We start from the raw sequence: 12,481 nt of genomic DNA on the forward strand, positions 1-12,481 counted from the left end.
TCATTGAGGTTATTTTTACCAGTTGTTCTAAATGCAATATAGTATCTGTACTACTGGTGTGTTCAGGAATTTGTTAAAGTGACAGCATTTAGACAGGTCCCTTTACCTTAATTTCTTTCACAGCTTCATTCAGACAACAGTGATGGAGAAAGATGTGGTGAGTATGACATTAGACTGTACATCAGGTGATGTAATGTATGAGGCCGGTTTGCTTTCTGAAACATTCAGTTTGTGTTATTGCTTTAAGGGCCATCACAAGAAATATCCAAACATTCATTAATCTATTAGGATTGCTTACAATAGTTGCCATTGTGCCTATTTAGACATTAAGCTGACATTTTTAACCTTCAGATTAATGTAAATAAGTTCATGTCTCCAAGAATTGTACATGTTTTTGACAGAAACGAAGGACGAGGCTGACAAGACAGTTGGCCCTGTTCACATCTCTGTCAGTCGCTGAAAACCCCTTTTTTAGCTGCACAATTAGGTAGGTACAGGTACTCTTGAGACAAACTTGAGGAGCTGAACAATGAATAACACTGATAATGAAGTGGTTTTCCTATGGATCAATTCATTTAATTGTAAAAATGTATACCCAGAGTGGTCTTTTTGGAGCTGTGTTTTCTATAACATCAATAATCTATTTTTTCCCCTGAAAATAGACAAATTAACAAATCTTATCTATGTGAGGAGCAGAGGCAAGCACTTCTTGCTTCTTTTCTCACAAAATACCATAATACAGGGGTGTCCAACTCCAGGCCTCGAGGGGCAGTGTCCTGCAGGTTTTAGATATCACCCTGGGTCAACATGCCTGAATCAAAGGATTACTTCATTACCAGGCCTCTGGAGAACTTCAAGACATGTTAAGGAGGCAATTTAGCCGTTATATCTGCTGTGATGGATCAAGGACACATCTAAAACCTGCAGGACACCAGCCCGCGAGTCCTGGAGTTGGACAACCCTGCCATAATGGTATTCACAATGTCAGTTGGCATGTTCAGTGCCCTGCTGAGATGAGCTGGAGACACTGATTATAACAGGTCTTTACCCTGAGCTATTTAATAAAGCACAATACAAGTACAGCATGTGGGGGTGGGATGGGAACAATTAAATCCATGTTTTGGGGTAAAATCAACAAACTTTTAAAGGCGTGATTAGTGATTCATTACATGCCATATGCAGTGGAAACACTAATCTAGTCCTGTAAAAAGAAACATTAAGGACCAAATGGGAAACCACAGTGAGCTGTGTGATCTTATCACTGCAACACTACACCTGGTTCTATCCCTGAATATAATCTATTATATTAATGTAATAAAATTGACAAAGGGAGGTTGTGGACCAGGGATGTTTTCTCCTTTCTCTCATGCAGAATAACTTAACTTGTGTCACAGATCTCAGAGCAATGTTATTCTTTTGTAAAGGAATAATTTTGTGAATGAAATACCTGAAATGAGGCTCTTTAGTGCAGTATTGTAGATTTTTTTTATGTTTGTAACTGTTAATAGTTGATTTTTAAAGTTAACTTTAACTTCCTCAAATTAAGTCTACTAAATCTCCAGATGGTCTACAGCACAGGTGTCGAACTCCAGGCCTCGCGGGCTGGTGTCCTGCAGGTTTTAGATGTGTCCATGATCCGACACAGCTGATTTAAATGGCTAAATTACCTCCTCAACATGTCTTGAAGTTCTCCAGAGGCCTGGTAATGAAGTAATCCTTTGATTCAGGTGTGTTGACCCAGGGTGATATCTAAAACCTGCAGGACACTGGCCCTCGCGGCCTGGAGTTGGACACCCCTGGTCTACAGCACTGTGCAAAAGTGTTGAGCAACCCCTCTTTTTATGTTTAGCTAGGAAAATGGGAAATAGGTGCAGCGATTTATTGAAACTTTGGCAAACACGTGTAAACACCATATAAAACAGAGACCATTCTAACGAGCTTGAAAGTCAATAACTGCCATGACTATTTTCATCATCACAGTCTGAACTCTCTCTGGCATCTTTCTTATTATTTCTCTAACTAGTCTCTCATTTGTCTTTTGATGTTATCTTACTATACGCTGCCTTGTTGAAAGACACGCTGTCACTGGTCAACTTCAGAAGCTGTACAGAGTCTTGTATGGGGTAAAAATACTGTAAAGAGGAAGCAGATGTGGAGGGCAGCTGTGCTAATTGAGTCTGTTGGAGACTCCAGATGTTTGAAAGTGTGTTACAGCTTAATGTTTGCTGCATCTTTATCTTTGGATGGACATATCAAACCTGTCGTAAAACGCTCTGAGGTCAGTGACTAATTTAAATGTTAGAAAAGGACAGTTTTGATCAGTTGTCAAAAATGCTTCAGTCTAGCTGTTTTCCAGTTTTATGGCTTGGCACAGGAGCTTTGCGTAGCTGCTCAGATTGCATTGTCTTCTGTGGGCCTCTTCCCTGACCTCATGGATGACCTTCAGCTCAGGAGACCATAGCTTGTCACTGTGGTAGACACGTCTCATTGTAGTGAGAATGCACACATCCTCACGAAAGCTGATATGTAAGGTCACGGTGTCAGTCACCTCATAGGGGTCAGTGGCTGCAGGATCAAAGACGACCTAGTCTGTGTAGTCAAAGCAAACTTGAAGTTCCTTCTTTGCCTTGTTGGTCCATCTTATCAGTGTTTTATACACAGGTTAAGCAGATTTCAGTCTTTGTTTGTATGATGAGAAGACATGAACCAGACAGTGACCTGAATGTCCAAAAGCAGCGTGATGTCCAGAATGATAGGCATCTTTTTGTGTGGAGGGAAGCGATTCCCAACCAGGCACAGAAGTACACTAGTACTGAGAGGCAGACTAAAAGGGGTTTGGAAATGAATAGGTAGGAAAAAAAGCTGAAAGTAACAGATAGCAGTAAATCTACAGATTAAGCCAATGAATAGCTAAGATCATGTTTAAAAAGAGTTTTAAAATGCATTTTAAATTAGATCAAATAATGGGGTTTTTTAAGGATAAAAGGCCACTCAAGTCCATCTGTGTGGGAACTTGGATGACAAAAGTTAGAAACCTCTGCTGTAGGTTACTGGATTTAAATAAATAATAGAATAGAATAGAATTCAACTTTATTGTCATTGCACATGCACAGGTACAGGGCAACGAAATGCAGTTTGCATCCATCCAGAAGTGCTTTAGTGATATAGATATATTACAATATATATTAGCAATAATATAGATATGTGAGTATATTACAGAAATGGGTCTATTATGGTATGTTATAATGTACACGGTATGAAGTATGTTGTGAATATTCTATAACTATAAGTATGTACAGGCTGTAGTGAGTACAAGCTATGTACAGGATATGAACTGTCACGGCGAGTGAGAGGAGCCGTGCGGAGGAGGAAAAGGAGGATCCACACGCAGGCAGTCGTGAAGGTGTAAAAGGTGATTTATTGAACACAAAAGGAGAGGCAAACGGCAACACGGAGAACTAAACTATACTGGGAAACAACTAAAACTACAAAGCACAAACCTGAATGAGAGCGGGCGGAAACAGATGATGGTTGACTGCAGGGAAACACACAGATGAGGCAGGGTGGAAACACAGACGGACCAGCAACAACAATGACGGAAGACATGACTTAAATATACAGAGAACCACAGGGGAATTACACACAGGTGGTGGACACAGCTGGGAATAATCAACAAGACGAGACAAAGGTAAAACTGAACACACTCACATGAGACGCAGACCTTCACAATAAAACAGGAAACAAAACACACTTTACTAAGACACAGACTAGACAGAGACAGACTTGAAATGACATATGAAACTAAACCCACATAAACAGAAACATGGAACTCTAATAATAGACATAAACATTACCATAACACGACAAGAGAACAAGAACCCAATCCCTGATGCAAACTTAAATCAAAACACAATAAACTCAAAATACTGGGTCCAACGGACCCAGAACCGTGACATGAACAGGATATAAATATGAAAAACTATACAGAATATGAGATAAATAACTTTACAGAAATCTGAGATATACAGTTATACAGAAATGGGAACTATGCAAGTTGTAAACAGTTGTAGGATTAAAGATTATCGAATGTACAGAATGATTATTTACACAGAGCTATACAGTAGTGCAGTTAAGATAAGTGAGATATGTGGATAATTCCTACAGAGGCTGTATAAAGTGCTGGTGGTTGTGAGTGGTGGTTCAGTCCATGTTATTATTGTGTTTGAGGGTACAGTTGTCCATTGTGGGTGTGTGTATGTTCAGTCCATGAGTTTAACGTGGGTCAGATGTCAGGAGGCAGAGTTCAGGAGTCTGACAGCTGTGGGGAAGAAGCTGTTCCGGTACCTGGTGGTCTTAGTCCGGAGGCTCCTGTGGCGCCTCCCAGAGGGCAGGAGGGTGAAGAGTCCATGTGATGGGTGAAAGGGGTCTTTGATGATTTTCCCAGCCCTTTTCAGACACCGCTTCCTGTAGATGTCTTTTATGGCAGGAAGTGGTGCTCCGGCGATGCGCTGGGCAGTTTTCACGACCCTCTGCAACGCCTTCCGGTCCGAGGCAGAGCAGTTCCCGTACCAGACTGTTATACAGTTGGTCAGGATGCTCTCGATGGTGCAACGATAGAAGTTCACCAGGATGTCTGAGGACAGCTGGTTCTTCCTCAGAGTCCTCAAGAAGAAGAGGCGCTGGTGAGCCTTCTTGACCAGCTTGGAGCAGTTGGTCGTCCAGGTGAGATCCTCGGAGATGTGGACTCCCAGGAACTTGAAGCTGCTCACACGCTCCACAGCCGTCCCCTTAATGTGGATGGGTGGATGTGGGTCAGCATTCCTCCTGTAGTCCACGATGAGCTCCTTGGTCTTCTCGGTGTTAAGCAGCAGGTTGTTTCTGTCGCACCACTCAGCCAGACGATCCACCTCCTCCCTGTAGGCGGCCTCATCGTTGTCACTGATGAGGCCAATCACCGTGGTGTCATCTGCAAACTTAATGATGGTGTTGGAACCATCAGCAGGTCTGCAGTCGTGGGTGAAGAGGGAGTAGAGGAAAGGGCTCATCACACAGCCTTGTGGTACACCGGTGTTCATTGTGATTGTAGATGAGCAGCGGTTATCCAGCCGGACATGTTGGGGGCGGTTGGTCAGGAAGTCCAGTAACCATTTGCAGATGAGGGAACTGATGCCCAGGTCTGTCAGTTTCCTGATGAGTTGTGAGGGGTGGATTGTATTGATGCTGAACTGAAGTCTATAAACAGCATTCTGGCGTAGGTATTGTTGTTGTCCAGGTGTGAGAGGACAGAGTGCAGTGCGATGGAGACTGCATCCTCTGTGCTCCTGTTCTGGCGGTATGCGAATTGGTGGGGGTCCAGGGTGGGGGGGAGACAGGATTTGAAGTGTGCTAGGACCAGCTGCTTAAGCACTTAGTGATGATGGGGGTGAGTGCTACTGGGCGGTAATCATTGAGGCAAGATGGGTTGGAGTTTTTGGGTATCGGGACGATGGAGGTGGATTTGAAGCAGGCCGGTACCACAGCGTGGGCCAAGGACAGGTTGAATATGTCTGTGAGCACTCCTGCAAGCTCCCCAGAACACGCTCTGAGAACACGCCCGGGGATGCCATCAGGGCCTGCAGCCTTGTGGACATTGATCCTGCTCAGCACCGCTCCTACATCGGTGGGGGAGAGAGTCAGAGGTTGGTGGTCTGGCGTCACGTCTGCTTTGGTTATGGTTGTGGGGTTCCCTCGCTCAAAACGAGCATAAAAGTTGTTGAGCTCGTTGAGGAAGGAGACATCAGAGGATGCGGGGGAGGGTTTGGTGGTCCTGTAGTCTGTGATGGTCTGGAGTCCTTGCCACATGCGTCAGGGGTTGGAGATGGAGAAGTGTTCTTCTACCTTCTTTTTGTAATGGTGTTTGGCTTTTTTGATGCCCTTCTTTAGATTAGCCCTGGCTGTGCTGTAGGCGTGTGCATCTCCTGACCTAAAGGCAGTGTTGCGGGCCTTCAGGAGGAGACGAACATCCCGGTTCATCCAAGGCTTCTGGTTGGGGTACATGGTGATCCGTTTCTGGGTGGTGACACTGTCTGTGGTTTTGGAGATGTAATCCAGTACAGATGAGGCGTACTGGTCCAGGTCTGTGTGGGTAAACATATTCCAGTCTGTGTTTTTAAATCTGTCCTGGAGCACTGCGTCTGTCCCCTCTGGCCACACTTTAATTGTCCTCACAGCAGGTTTCACACGTTGGATGAGTGGTGAATACCGTGGTGTGAGGAACAGGGAGAGATGGTCCGATTGTCCAATGTGGGGGAGGGGTGTGGCTTTGTAGGCTCCAGCCAGGTTGGAATACACATGGTCTAAAGTCTTGTCTCCTCTGGTGTGGCAGGAGACATGTTGGTGGAATCTGGGGAGGACTGTCTTTAAGTTGGTGTGGTTGAAGTCGCCAGGAACAATAAAAGCAGCCTCGGGGTGTTTATTCTGGTGTTTGTTAATGGCTGCAGAATAAGTTAGTTAGCAAATGCATGTATATTCCAAAACTCCCCTCACTGACGTTGAAGATGTACTTTCTGGTTGTACCGTACTGGCTGTTATCCTTTATTTAGATGGACAGCTTCTAGACTGTCTGCTTGTTATTGTATTGTATATGTTGCCTGATGATCATGAGATTTGCACATATCCAGTGGACGGTCCTGTGTAGAATGAGAAGAGTTTCCTGTGTTCAGTTGGAGCTCAGATGACATTATGCTATCTGATATCACAAAATCTGGGCTATAGCTTAATATACACTCAGATATGTTCTGCCAGTCTCACAAAGTGCTTTATGAGCTGTATTGACTGAATCTGTTTGAAGACCTAATAAAAAATGAGGGCTACAGCGTTGTTCACTGGCCTGGATAGGTGGTAAGCAAAATTAAGGGAGTGCTTTGTTTTGGAAAATATTGGCGTCTTTAAACTATTGTATCCGAGAGCCATGAGGTTTTCAATTAAAGTTGGATGGTTTTAGGCTTATGGTGTTGTAAGTCAAAATGTGTGGTCTAACCCAGCGGTCCCCAACCTCTGCTCCACGGACTGGGACCGGGCCACGAGAGTTGAGGCTCGGGTGTAAAAATGATGGTTTTCAGGGTTTTTATTATTAACTCAGTTTCCCTGGGTCTTTTCCCGTGTTGTAGTTGTGTCTTATTTTGAAAGAAATATTTTCGCATTACCATAGCGACCAGAGAGCATTATTAAGGGGCAGAGAGGAGGATGTTACTCTCAATGTTGTTGGCATATTTCAGGAGGATGCTGCTAATAAAGTTACACAATAACACAGTGAATTTACGTTTATGACTATATTTACAAAATACTACAGTTTCTGTCTCGGTCGTATTATTTTATTTTGTTGTATTTATCCGCGACACCTTAAAGGCCGGTCCGTGAAAATATTGTCTGACATTAAATCGGTCTGTGGCGCAAAAAAGGTTGGGGACTGCTGCCTTTACCAGAAAAACTAAGAGTCAAAGTTAAACGTGTGCTCATTGAACAGCAGCACAGTGAAGAATGTAAATGGAAGAAAGAGGCTGAGGTGGAATGTTAAACCTAAATCTCAGGCCATAGAGGGCCAGCGAGTCAGTGAAATGGCAGGGAGGAGGGAAAAGGGCATTAAGTGGAAATGACAAGTGATGAGTGGCCAATAGATAAGAGGGAGTGTGACTAGGGGCAGTTAGGTCAGAAGAAATACCAAAGAGGGCAGATGGGCAACAGGAAGAGGACTAAATGTAAGGAAAATAAGTGGTTATGCTTTCAAAGAATTATACAAAAGATAATAGGGAAAATCTGAGGAGCTAAAACACAGAGTTAGCTACAGAGTAAGGAATGCAGTTTAGGTCACTCGTGATGTTGCATCACATCTGAAATGATAGTTGCCAATCTCTTCCTCGGATTAAGGATTGCAGCTTTCTTGATACTGGATTGTATACATTCAGCATAAGAGCTTTTAATTAGCTTTTTAAAAAGTGTGTCTGCATTCATGAGCAGCCTTCTGGACTGGATACCTTGAAGTACATATTAATTGTCCACTCTGGCTATACTGGAACAATAAAACTGGTCTTTGCATCTAGAGGAGGCTCAGTAGATTAGCTGATGGTTTCTAGATTGCTAGAAGCACAGGTGTTCACACAAGCTTATCCTTATATCCCAATTCTAGTTAGTAGGTCAAATGCTCCCTTTACAGGTATCCCCCTTTTATTTGCAGGAGGAGCATTCAGTACAAATGAATATCTGTAAGTGATCACAGTAGCATGGAGTTCCACTGGAGGTTAAATGACAGCATTAGGTCAAGGCATCGGTTTCACTGATGAAATCCCTGTCCCGGGACTCTTTCCAAGCTTGTGGCCGTTACAATGGAATCACAATAACTCCAATAACATACAGTTCTTGTCACAGTATATGCCTGTAACCTGAAACAATAACTTCTGACTTTGTCAGTGACCACTGTCTTGGCTCCTGCCTCGGCTCCTGTGTCGCTCACGGAGAGTTTCCCTGTTCTTTTATGTCAGTTTCCTGTCTTGTGGCGCGCCAGAGGAGTAGACCTAGCTGGGTCCAAGCCAAAAACCTAGATAGAAAGTGAAACACACACACACACACACACACACACACACACACACACACACACACACACACACACACACACACACACACACACACACACACACACGCTAACAGCTGTGCTCTTTGGCTGTCTCCTATAAAGTACGGTGCAGCGTCTCTTGCAGTTCCCCCAGCTCATGGCATGAGGAATGTGCAATTGGGTTCATCCCAACTTTACATCTCCCCTCCTCCATGTCATCCTAAATTCAATAACTGTGTCCTATTCCAAACCAGGAGTCACTGAGACTGGACACCCCTGCCCCCGCACTCCCCACACATCCCTCACCTCCCACCCCAATCCTCTGCTCTGATCATGAAGCATGGCTCGCAGCACGTACCTTGTCTCCCTCTCCTCTCTCTCTCTCTCATGTTGGCCCAGACATAAGCAAACAGCCCTTTGAGCAAACAGTGCAGCACAGTTGTCAGCACTGGCTTCAGTTTAGCACCGCATTGACATGTACAATTAAAGCTGACTCAGAATCTGGGTCTAGAGTTATATCTATGAAATTAGAAAAATACCTGAAATACATTGAATCAAGTTGTTTTAAGTTCATACTTGTCCTCCAGCTGGTGTTTTAGATGTTGCATGTTTAGGAAAGGAACAAATGCAGAAATTCCAGTTGTTTTTCTTGGCTTTTGATTAAAAGTGAATTGAGAAACTTTTTTTAATATTATTTTTTTTATTTACTGACATCAGGACAATCATGACTGTTGTAGTGAATCACTGGTCATAGTTAATATCTGGTTATTAACTTCTCTGTGTGTCGGTGTGTGTGTCTGTGTGTGTGTTATACGTGCAGCTTACATAGGATTTTGAAACGGTAAGCGTGGGGGTATGTAAGCTTGGTGACTTATCAGGGTTTCCAAGTATTTGTGAATAAAGCTGTATGTGTCACTTAACCCTCATGTCATACTGGGACCTTGCATACTGGGACCATTGCATTGTTAGCTTACGATAATACATATGCAAACATACCTTTACTTCCTGTCTGACGGAGCTTTTTCATGTGGCCCCTGAAGGACACCCTTTTCCTTTATGACACACAGAAGGGACTTCCAGGAAATTTCAATATATTTCCTATACTCTGGCTCCAAAGGGACTGTCAGCACGAGGGCACTGGACACAAATACCCCTGACTGAAGTGCAGAGAATGAGTGCTGCATAACATTTTTAACAGACCTGCATTGAGCTGAATCGTTACAATTCACATGACATAATATCAATTTGATCTTATTTAGTAAATAAAACTGATTAAATTGATTATTGTGCACAGAATTAGTAACGCCATTCTGGTTCCTAATGTTTGTCCTACTTCTGATTGTTTCGTTGTCTCATGAGGAAGTCATATTGAATGAAAACTATTCTAAGAATATCATGAATGAACTCCAACACTCACACTTTCCTTTAAATAGCCTTCATCTTCCTGTAGCAGATGCTTTGTTTAGATGATGGATGAGATTGCTCTTCCATGTGCCTGGGTCAGTTTTGATTTATGTTTTTGTATGTAGTTCAGTGAAACTTTAAATAGGTTGTGGTCATGGTGGGGTTAGAACTTAATTAATTTGAATGTGTTGTGACTTTTAAATGGTATTGCTGCAGCAGCATAATAGTATCTTAAGTAAAATTTGTTGTGAATGGTGCTCGACTGCACTATTCACAACAAATTTTACTTACCTTCCACAGATTAAGTAATGTTCAAGATTAACACTGTTCATAGGGATTTTATTTTCCAATTTTTAGAGGTTTGTGATGGTTGGTACAATTGACTATTTTTTATCTAGTCTCTGAACTCTACTGGAGAGAGAAATGCACCAAATCTTTGTAAATTTTTTGCATATTTAATGTAAGTTCAGGTTAACACATGCTAACAGACTTTGTAAAGCAATAAGTAGCTTAAATGACTAAATAACACTAAGCTCATTGTGCACTTGATTAAATGGAACTAGTTTTAAACATAGTAAAAAAAATTAAGATGTCTCAAAAACCGAGAAAATTGAGAATTTTATTATACTAAAAGGGAAATTATTTATAAAGTTCCAAAACATTTCTAGTTCCACGAGATGAGTCGAGGCTTCTTGGGTGGAAAGAGCAAAAGTTCTCCATTGAGAATCATCAAGTTGAAAATGGCAGCTAAGAGTCTCCCACTCATCACAGGTAAGGACAACCTGCTGAATGTAAAGCTAGAACTTGTACAAAGAACTATTTCAGCATTTAAGTCTGTTCTTTATTTTTCTATGTGTGTTTGTTTGTTTTTACAGTGACGTGAAGGACATTCAGAATTTCCTCCTGAATGAGTGCAAGTTGTAACATTTGAGGATGCATGTCACTGGTTGTGGGAAGTTGGGGGTGTTGAAAGTTATACTTTCCTCTGAGCTATGTACTACATTGTCTACCAATTTGGAGGTTACAAGATGTGCACAGTGAGACCATGCCTTCCTAAAGAGCTGCCTTGATTCAAGTGCTTGACCTAATGAATCTCGTAGTAATAGAACTAGGAATGAGTTGCCAAACACAGTGGAGGGAAGATCCATGCAATAAGTTTTATATGTGTCAAACTGTTTCGATGTAAAATTTGTTCTGATGTTGGCAGGTGATCGTTTGAATATCATAGACGAGAAGAAATTATATAAAAGCTTGCACAACAGGCTTCTGTGCTATTCTTTCATGCATGCATGCGTACTCCCGTCAAACTCTCATATTGATAGAAAACCTTCCAGTTTTCTAGATGCTATTGGATAATGAAACTGACAGAAGAATGTGCCTAATGTTGCAGATGTTAACTATGAGAGATCCTCATCTTATAAGAATGAGAGCATTAGTGTTGTCCCTCCTGTCACTCAACTCGTAGCAGCTACATTACCTTCAAAAATTGCAAAAAAAATATTTCACTCTCAGCATATGTCTGTGAAGGTTCTCAGTCATCCAGGTCATCGAAGTCAAAGGAGCTTTCAAAGAAAACCGTCTGGACTTCTTTAAGTTGCTTGAAGACGTTTCACCTCTCATCCGAGAAGCTTCTTCAGTTCTAAGGTCAAATGTGAGTGGGCGTTAAGGCGTCTGGGGACATCCTGGGCCATCTGACCTCAGGAAATCGCATGATAAGGTGGGGTCAGGTTTCACAATGAGTTCACCCGAAACCCTGGCTGATTGTGACCCACACCCGTTTTCACACCTTGGCTCATGTGATTAGAGGACTATCAGGGGGTCCTTTTGTCCCTCTTTGGGGGGATACTCCCACTGGGTTTAAATCTGGGACTCTCCGCCATTTGACCTTAGAACTGAAGAAGCTTCTCGGATGAGAGGTGAAACGTCTTCAAGCAACTTAAAGAAGTCCAGACGCTTTTCTTTCAAAGCTCCTTTGACCACTCTCAGCATAGCTATCAGCCATCTCCGAGATACAAGATAAATAGCAGCATCGTGAAAAGTAGAGATAACAAGGCTGAAATAGGCACATTTATGGAAACAGTAGGAAAGACTTGGTTGTGCCCCACTTGAAAGTTTCAGTGGTTTCCTCATTTGGACAGGAGGGTACATGTCAGAAGGTGAAAGCAGCGACGCTGTGGAATGCTGACAGGGGAAGGTCAGTCTTTCCACTCACCATGTCTCTGCAGGCTTCCATGTGCTCTCCCAAGCCATATGCTTTGATTAGAGGCAGAGCCAGAGAGAGTGACAAAGTGACTGCAATGTGTGACGTATTAGACTCATGCTATAGGAGGAGCTGTTGAATACGAAGAATTACCATGTTGAGGAGAGTGAAAACTGCCTGATGAAGTCACTGTTATCTTTTGCATCAAGGAAATGAAAAATGTCCTCCCACGGAGCCATGGTGCTTCCAGTTTTCCTATACAGCAAGCACCAGAACTATGAAAATCTAAA

At 42.7% G+C, this 12,481-nt stretch overlaps 1 long non-coding RNA gene across 1 annotated transcript; it reads left to right on the top strand.

Moving 5' to 3' along the window:
• Positions 1–400: 400 nt before the first annotated feature.
• Positions 401–11,002, top strand: LOC143417115 (uncharacterized). Its single transcript, XR_013097329.1, has 3 exons — positions 401–487; positions 10,660–10,762; positions 10,867–11,002. It is a non-coding gene; the product is annotated as an uncharacterized LOC143417115 (long non-coding RNA).
• The last annotated feature ends 1,479 nt before the right edge of the window (positions 11,003–12,481 follow it).

This window comes from Maylandia zebra, linkage group LG3 (genome assembly GCF_041146795.1).
Source record: "Maylandia zebra isolate NMK-2024a linkage group LG3, Mzebra_GT3a, whole genome shotgun sequence".
Lineage (NCBI taxonomy): Eukaryota > Metazoa > Chordata > Actinopteri > Cichliformes > Cichlidae > Maylandia > Maylandia zebra.